Consider the following 8588-nt stretch of genomic DNA (forward strand, 5'->3'; position numbering starts at 1 on the left):
CAAAAATAGAGGAGACCTGGTAGAAAGCTATTGATGAATGATGAATGGAGACAGATATGTTTGAATGCCAGTTATGTTTAATATCATCTCAGACATAAATGACTCGCAGTTGAAGACGATCCATAGAAACATCCTATATGCCAGTGAAACTGTAATATCAATGTTCTCAGAGAATGTATATTTCTCTGCTGGAGGTATAAAACAAAAAGGTGACATATTTGCATATGTTTAATGGCTTTGGTGAAGGCTGGCTGAATTCTTGGCAAAGAGATGTACTTTTATCTCAAGCATGTCTAAAGAATTATCCCTGTTTGTGTTTGCTTGGGGAAATGTTGACATGTTCTGTTATCTGAGAAAGCTGTGTACCCAGCATTTATAGCAGCCTAGAAGTGCATTGGCCATTCATTGTAAGGTGGTTATCCTCCCACATGTCAATTTATGTATCACTAGATTTGAAGTCGTTATCAGATTTAAGGGTAGACTGGGCCAACTTTCAAGAGGTCTGGATGTTGTTATATGGAAACAGTACGAACTAAGGAGTCTGTTATTTTAAAACCATGCCCACGTGCAGGTGAGATAACCTAGTCAGTTGTAGCAAGTGAAATGCCTTCAAACCGGAAATGTGTCCTTCCACATGTAACCCAACCCCTCTGAATCAAGAGGAACTTGCTTGCTGTTCTGCCTTGCTCAGGGGCAGAACGACTGATTTTTATTTTGTCAGCTGCAGGGATTTGATGCCAGCCAACCTTGTCGGGTTTACTGACCCAACCACATAGGCTACCCGCCACCCCTTATTTAGGCAATCCCTAGCTGCCTGGGGGCTGCCTCCAGTCCCTTGGCCTCTGGGGTCTGCCATCCTGTGGGTTGTCACTCTGGCCTGCTTAACACAAACCAAAACAAATAATTGACAATGTTTCACTAAGAATCCTAAAGCTTGATGGAGTGTGTTGGGGCGCTGCAAGGGTGATGGACAGCTAGGGACAGAACAGGGGGTTGATCATAGTCCATCACATTTTTATTGGTCACATACACATGGTTAGCAGATGTTAATGCGTGTGTAAGCGAAATGCTTGTGCTTCTAGTTCCGACCCATGGCAGTAATATCTAACAAGTAATCTAACAATTTACAACACTACCTTATACACACAAGTGGGTAAGGAATGAATAGAATATGTACATATAAATCTATGGATGAGCGATGGCCGAACGGCATAGGCATCCCTCATACATATGAGAATGAGTAATGTGGGGTAGTAATAAAATGTTATCTACTTAGTCTTTAATCAAAGTCACTTTAATATAATGTTTACATACCCCACATTACTCATCTCATATGTATGAGATGCCTATGCCGTTCGGCCATCGCTCATCCATATATTTATATGTACATTATTCTTATTCATTCCTTTACACTTGTGTGTATAAAGTAGTTGTTGTGAAATTGTTAGATTACTTGTTAGATATTACTGCATGGTCGGAACTAAGAAGCAACAAGCATTTCGCTAACACTCGCATTAACATCTGCTAACCATGTGTATGTGACCAATAAATGTGATTTGACTTGATCAACCCCCTGTTCTGTCCCTAGCTGTCCATCACCCTGGCAGCGCCCCAACACACTCCACTCAGCTTAGGATCTTAGTGAAACATTCATTATTGTTTTTTGGTGTGTTAAGCCAAGGCCAGAGTGACAACCCAAGGATGGCAGACCCCCAGGGCCAAGACTGAGCAGCCCAGCAGCTAGGGATTGCCTAAATAAGGGGTGGCGGGTAGCCTAGTGGGTTGGGTCAGTAACCGAAAGGTTGCTGGATCAAATCCTGAGCTGACAAAATAAAAATCAGTTCGTTCTGCCCCTGAGCAGGCAGAACGAGCAAGGCAGTCCTCTCTGATTCAGAGGGGTTGGGTTTACATGTGGAAGACACATTTCCGTTGAAGGCATTCACTTGTACAACTGACTAGTTATCTCACCTGACGTGGGCATGTTTTAAATACAGAACTCCTTTAGTCGTACTGTCTTCCATATAACACATCCAGACCTTCTGAAAGTTGCCCAGTCTACCCTAATCTGATAACGACTCAAATCTAGTGATACATAAATTGACATTGTGGGAGGATAACCAACCTTACAATGAATGGCAATGCACTTCTAGGCTGCTATAAATGCTGGGTTACACAGTTTCTTCAGATAACAGAATATTTCAACATTTCCAAGCAACAAAAACAGGGATATCTGTAGACATGCTGAGATAAAAGTACATATCTTTGCCAGAATTCAGCCAGCCTTTCACAAGACCATAACATATGCAAATATGTCACCTTTTGTGTTTTATACCTCCAGCAGAGAAATTACATTTCTGAGAACATGATATTCAGTTTCACTGGCATATAGGATGTTCTATGGATGGTCTTCAACTGCAGTCATTTATTTCTGAGATGATATTAACATAACTGGGCATTCAAACATATCTGTCTCCATTCATCATCATCAATAGCTTCTACCAGGTCTTCCTCATATTTTTTGTTTGACATGTTTTGTGTCATTGGGAAAAAGCCTATATCAACTTGATACAGTTTGGAAATCAACTTTGGATGTTTGTCAGACTGCCTTAAAATAGTTTGCTGCGCAGAGAGAATAAGTGTTTGTTCTGCAAAAATTCACCTCACTCCGTCACAGACTGGTCTTCCCTGGCTGCCTGACCCTGCTGAGACCCTGTCACTATCTGATCCTCTTAAGATGAGGCATGACAAAGAACTACCTTGGTGTACATTATATTATCCAAGAATAGAATCAATGGTTCATTAATTGAAATTACCATTATTCCAGATCCCAGACTGTAGATTTAACTGCTGTCATGTAGCTACTGTAATTCTAACCATCAATTCAAGAGGAACTTTGTATCATTCACTGGTATTGTTAATATACTGCAAATTCATCTGAGCTCCATAGACTGGTCTTCCCTGGCTGTCTGACCCTGCTGGGACTACTGTCACCATCTGATCCTGCTAAGACATGATTAGCATAGTGTTGTGTACTGACTGCACTAGAGGGCTGCATTCCCACAGGATGCCTGCCTTTTTTTATGTTTGTGAGCGGGAGCGGACGGTCAGACAGACGAGACTTTGGGATTGAAATAATTTTTTGTTTGGATCATTTCTCTTTTTGTCGTCTTACGAGACTTCGCACAAATGTGTTTAATCGAGCCCTGACAAATTACGCCCGCTTTTTAGGTTAAACGCGATTAGCCATAACCTAAACTACACAAACCATCTCTTACCTACTATCAAGACACAAAATATACATTTATCATTGACCTGTAGATGTATTAGAACCCATAAATAAATGATCACGATTCACAATGTGACTGCATCCAATCTTTGTTGGCTTTATCTCGGTCTAAGACGTAAATATGAGCTGTTGATAAAATGAGCACTTCATCTTATCCAGAGTTTGTATGTATTTGAAAAATGCCATGGTGTAACAGACTGATGGACTAATCAAAGGAGAACGGTTACTCAAAAGTGATGTGAGAATCCAGTGTAATGCACCGGGTAAGCCACTGAAGGTAGAGTCTTGACTGGGAAAAAACCGAGACTAGTGGTGTTGTCCAGCTCTATGGCGCTCTCTGGGTATATGATGTGTGTGTGGGCGGCCTGCCCAACATCCCGCTCATAGCCAGGGACGAGCCTTGGTTCATTCCTGGATAACAACAGTAAATAGCCGGAGATCCATATCATGACTGCATCATTCCAAAACACTTTAATTCAAAAAATAGTCATTCATACGCTAAGTACAAATTAACACACCAAACCAAACCAAAACAGGCATACACTAGAGGAATTAATCATTAAGTTGGATAAAGGCCACATCTTTCCAATACTGTATTCTGTGACACCATGGGCAGGGCCATTGAGGGCTTATATATATATGGTTTCAAATCGCTTGAATTTTTTCTTATTCTCTTGGTAACAAACTGGAAAAGGGTGCATTAATACCCCTGGAGTGTTGTCTGAACAGGTATAAAGCCACGGAGTGGATTAACTGCCACATTTTTGCTACTTTCTTCTGGAGTTGCACTCGTTCACTACTTCCCACAAATGTAAAAGCATTGTAACAACCATGTGCAAGCGAAACAAGTGCAGCACTTTGAGGAGGAGGGATAATTGGGACATAGCCCTATTCGCTTGGAATTCTTTGATCCTTCCTTAACTATTGGAAGTCCACCAGTGTGACTACTTGAAAATGGTGAAAGTCTCAATTGCACTGCCATGCTAAAACAGGCTGTGTTGGCGACTGCCCAATGCTGAAAACAGGCTTTGTGGCAAGTGTGCCCTCGATCAACCACACTCTTCAGTTGGTTACTTATGATGACATCACTGGAGTCGATGAGGGCTCCCGTACGTGGGAGCCCTTGAGGTTCCAGAGTTCCCACACAGCACAGGTCCTACACGCGCTCGGGCCCGGTCATGTAAAGGTAGCATCAGGATGACCTGGCACTTCTCCACCACTCGCTGAAGTTGGCTTTGTTATGGTCTTTCTGCATTTCTGGTTATTTAATTGCAAGAACAGGCAATACATAAAACAACTGAACACACAATAAATACACGACAATGGACAGGCTGACACTACAAAGCAAGCCTAATGCAAATGACACACCATAACATCTGAGGAACCCACAACCTAAAGGTAAGACCTCCAGAAGCACCTGCTTCTTTACACGGAGGTTTATTGATGACTACTATAGCAAAACGTTAATCAGTTGTCAGTGACCATCGCTTATATTGCAGCTAACTCACAATCAAAATAGTTAATTCTGAAATAAACTCCTCATAATACAAAATGTACTACAGTAAACTTTTGGATTCTTAAAGGCGATGTTGGTGAGATTTTGAGATAGTGTGAGAAGTCGTTTTTATGTCTCTGTGTGAATTTTGATGAAGTTTAAGGTTGTTCTCGTTGCCAGAAGTTGGGACCAAGTTCATATTATTCAAGTCACGAGTAGTCTCAAGTAACACAGGTCCCAAATCTCAAGTTGAGTCCAGTAGAACGGGTCGGTCTCGAGTCCATGTAAGCGGCATTCTAAGGACAAGTCGAGTCAAAGGTCAAAGGTCTCAAGTCAAGTAAAAAAATCTACATAGACAATGACTCGTCTAACACAATCTTTTCTATTTTTATTGAGGCTACCGACAGGCCTTTTCATTATTTTTGTCTACACACATTTTGGATTATGTATAATTATTTTAACAACAAATTCAAATACACAGTTTCAAAGAAAGGATACTTTCAGCCATTTTTGCATACCAAATGCCAGCTAGAGTCTATGCTAGTCATTGTTGCTTAATGCCCCCATTGCTAATAAACTGCAAAGTAAACAGCTCATATTCTTGATCACAAAATGTTTTTGGAACTGCATTTTTATTGATGTCAATCCTCTCTCCATACAATTTGACTTTGCGCTGCACCCGTCTGTAGCTGAAATCAAATCAGAAATCTATTCGCTAACCCAGTGGTTTTCAAACTATTTGGAAACCCGTAAATCCTTAAAAAGTGTGTGACCTCGCGCTATAGCACGTGCACACTCGCTAACAAAATATAGCTCCACTGGGCAAAACGTAAATTCAACGTCTATTCCACATTGTTCACAACGTTGATTCTAACAAGTGGTCATTCAGCCATAAACAGTGATGCATTTTCAACGCAAGATAAAAATAAATACATTTACACTACATTTTGAACTGACGTATTTAATGTTAACAGTCAATTCCACTTGAGATATAAGTCACATGAGCCCAGGGAGCAGTTGTTTTGGAGGATTTACTGGTTGCTCAAGGGCAGAACAGCAGATTTTTCTACTTTGCCGGCTCGGGGATTCAGTTACTGTTTCCCCCAATTTGCCCCTCAATTTGTTAAAATTATTTTGGATAAAATAGTTGCATTTGGCTTTACTATAGAAGCCTTGAATAACGCAATTCATAAAAGCAATAAAGACAGCTCAATAAAATAATCAGGCGGAAAAAAATGTTGACGTGTCGCTGCTATTCTAGCAGCTATAGAAAGCTCAAGAAATGTTTGAGTTTTTTTGAACACATATTTAACCCTTATTTTTGCTGGCACATCACTACCTTCATACTAAGATGTCTAAGGTGGTGCGGAGAAGAGGCTTGATGTTTTTACGTGTCGCCTACCGATTGTGTTTTTTTTTGTTTTTTTGCCTTGTTTGTCAACTTTCTTATTTTACTTATTTTGTACATAATGTTGTGCTACGTCTTCTGATGACGACAATATTTCTGGACCATCAGAACTGCGATTATCACCGCGAACTGGCAGAATCCTTTTTTCCTTTAACAAGTCGATGAGGCGACTTGAATGCATACTGCTTTTTCCCGGGAACAGGCCCCGAATCCCGTTCATTTGTGTGAAGACGAAGGCCGGAGAAAAAGGGGCCGGAGGGCTGCCATCTGAGATTCGTAGGCAATCGAATAAACCCCCACTGCCTTCCATTTCTGCTAGCAACGTGCACTTTTTGGAAACTAGAAATCGATGACGCTACGCTGAAGATAACCACCAACGGGACATTCAGACCTCAATATCTTACGGAGTTCGTGGCAGACGACACATTATCAACATACAGCTGGTTGGTTATACGCTGTATCGGCAGAAGAACAGAGGCTTCTGGTAAGACAAAGGGCGGCGGACTAGTATTTTTGTAAATAACCGCTGGTGCAACGATAATCTTTAGAAGTCTCAAGTTTTGCTCGCCTGAGGTAGAGTATTTCATGATAGCTGTAGACGCAACTATCTACTAGGGTTTTCATCTGTATTTTTTCGGTAGCTGTCTACATACACACAGACTGAAGCTGGCAACTAAGACCACACTGTATTCCCGGCATAAGCAAACAGGAAAACGCTACGCAGAGGCGGCGCTCCTAGCGGCAAGGGACTTTAATGCAGGGAAACTTCAATTTGTCTACCAAATTTCTATCAAGCATGTTAAATGTGGCAACCAGAGGGATAACAATCTGGGCCCCTTTACTCCACACCAGAGACGCATACAAGTTCTCCCTCGCCCTCCATTTGGCAAATCTGCTATAATTCTATCCTCCGATTACTGCTTTACAAGCAAAATTAAAGCAGGACGCACAGTGATCCATCAATAAAAGTGGTCAGATGAGCTGAATGTAAGCTACAGGACTGTGTTGCTAGCACAGACTGGAATATGTTCTGGGATTCTCCGATGGCATTGGAGGAGTACACACATCAGTCATTGGCTTCATCATAATGTGCATCGATGCGTTGTCCTAATTGACCGTAGTACATACCAACAAGAAACCATGGATTTACAGCAACATCGCCTGAGTTAAAGGGCAAGAGCTGCCACTTCAAGGAGCGGGACTCTAACCCGGAGCTTACTAAGAAATCCCGCTATGCCCCCAACGACCATTAAACAGGAAGCGTCAATGCTGGACTAAGATCAATCTACTACCTGGCTCTGAACTCGTCGTTTTGGCAAGGCCTTGCAATCTCATTACAGACTACAACGGGAAGCACGCCGGAGCTTGCCAGTACACGAGCCTACAAGATGGCTAACTACTTCTATGCTCGCATCGAGGCAATTAAGACTGAAACATGCTAGAGCACAGCTTGTTCCTGAAGACTGTGTATCATCACTCTCCGCAGCCTGATGTGAGTAAGACCTTTAAAGCAGGTCAACCATTCAAAGGCCCGGGAGGGCCAGACGGATACCAGGACTAGCAGTGTCTTCAACTGACATTTTCAACCTCTCCTGTGAGTCTGTAATACCAACATGTTTTCTAAGCAGACCACATAGTGCCTGTGCCAAGACCACTAAGGGTAACTTTCTAATTGATACCAACCGTGCCTCAGTTTGTAGCAATGAGTGCTTTGACAGGCTGGTAAATGGTCACATCACCACATTTATCCCAGAAACCCAAGACCTCAATTACATTACTGCCTACCGATCACAGATGATGCAATCTCTATTGACTCCACACTGCACATGTAACCACGTGCGACAAATGGAATACACCTATGTAAAGAATGCTTTATTGACTACAGCTCAGGCTGTTCAACACCATGTGCCCTCAAACTCATCATATAAGCTCAAGGACTGGGATCTCACACACCGCCCTTGCAACTGGATCCTGGAACTTCTGACGGGCCGCCCCCAGTGGAGGTGACAATCTCACGGCTGATCCTCAACACCGGGGCCCTCAGGGGTGCGTGCTCAGTTTCCCTCCTTCCTATGATGCACGGCAGGCATACACAACACCATCATTAAGTTGCCGATGAACGACAGTGGTAGGCCTGATCACGACAACAACGAGACAGCCTATAGGAGGACCCTGGCTGTCGTGGTGCAGGACAAGCTCTCCCTCACGTGATCAACGTCAAGAGATGTTGTGGGACTACAGGAAAAAGAGACCGGCACGCCCCATTCTCATCGAATGGCGTGTAGTGGAGCGGTTGAGAGCTTCACGTTCCTTGTTGTTACATCACCAACAACTACTATGTCAGCCACCAAGAGAGTATTGAAGAGTGCACGCAACACCTATTCCCCCTCAGATTTTGA

This window comes from Salvelinus sp. IW2-2015, unplaced genomic scaffold (genome assembly GCF_002910315.2).
Source record: "Salvelinus sp. IW2-2015 unplaced genomic scaffold, ASM291031v2 Un_scaffold793, whole genome shotgun sequence".
Lineage (NCBI taxonomy): Eukaryota > Metazoa > Chordata > Actinopteri > Salmoniformes > Salmonidae > Salvelinus > Salvelinus sp. IW2-2015.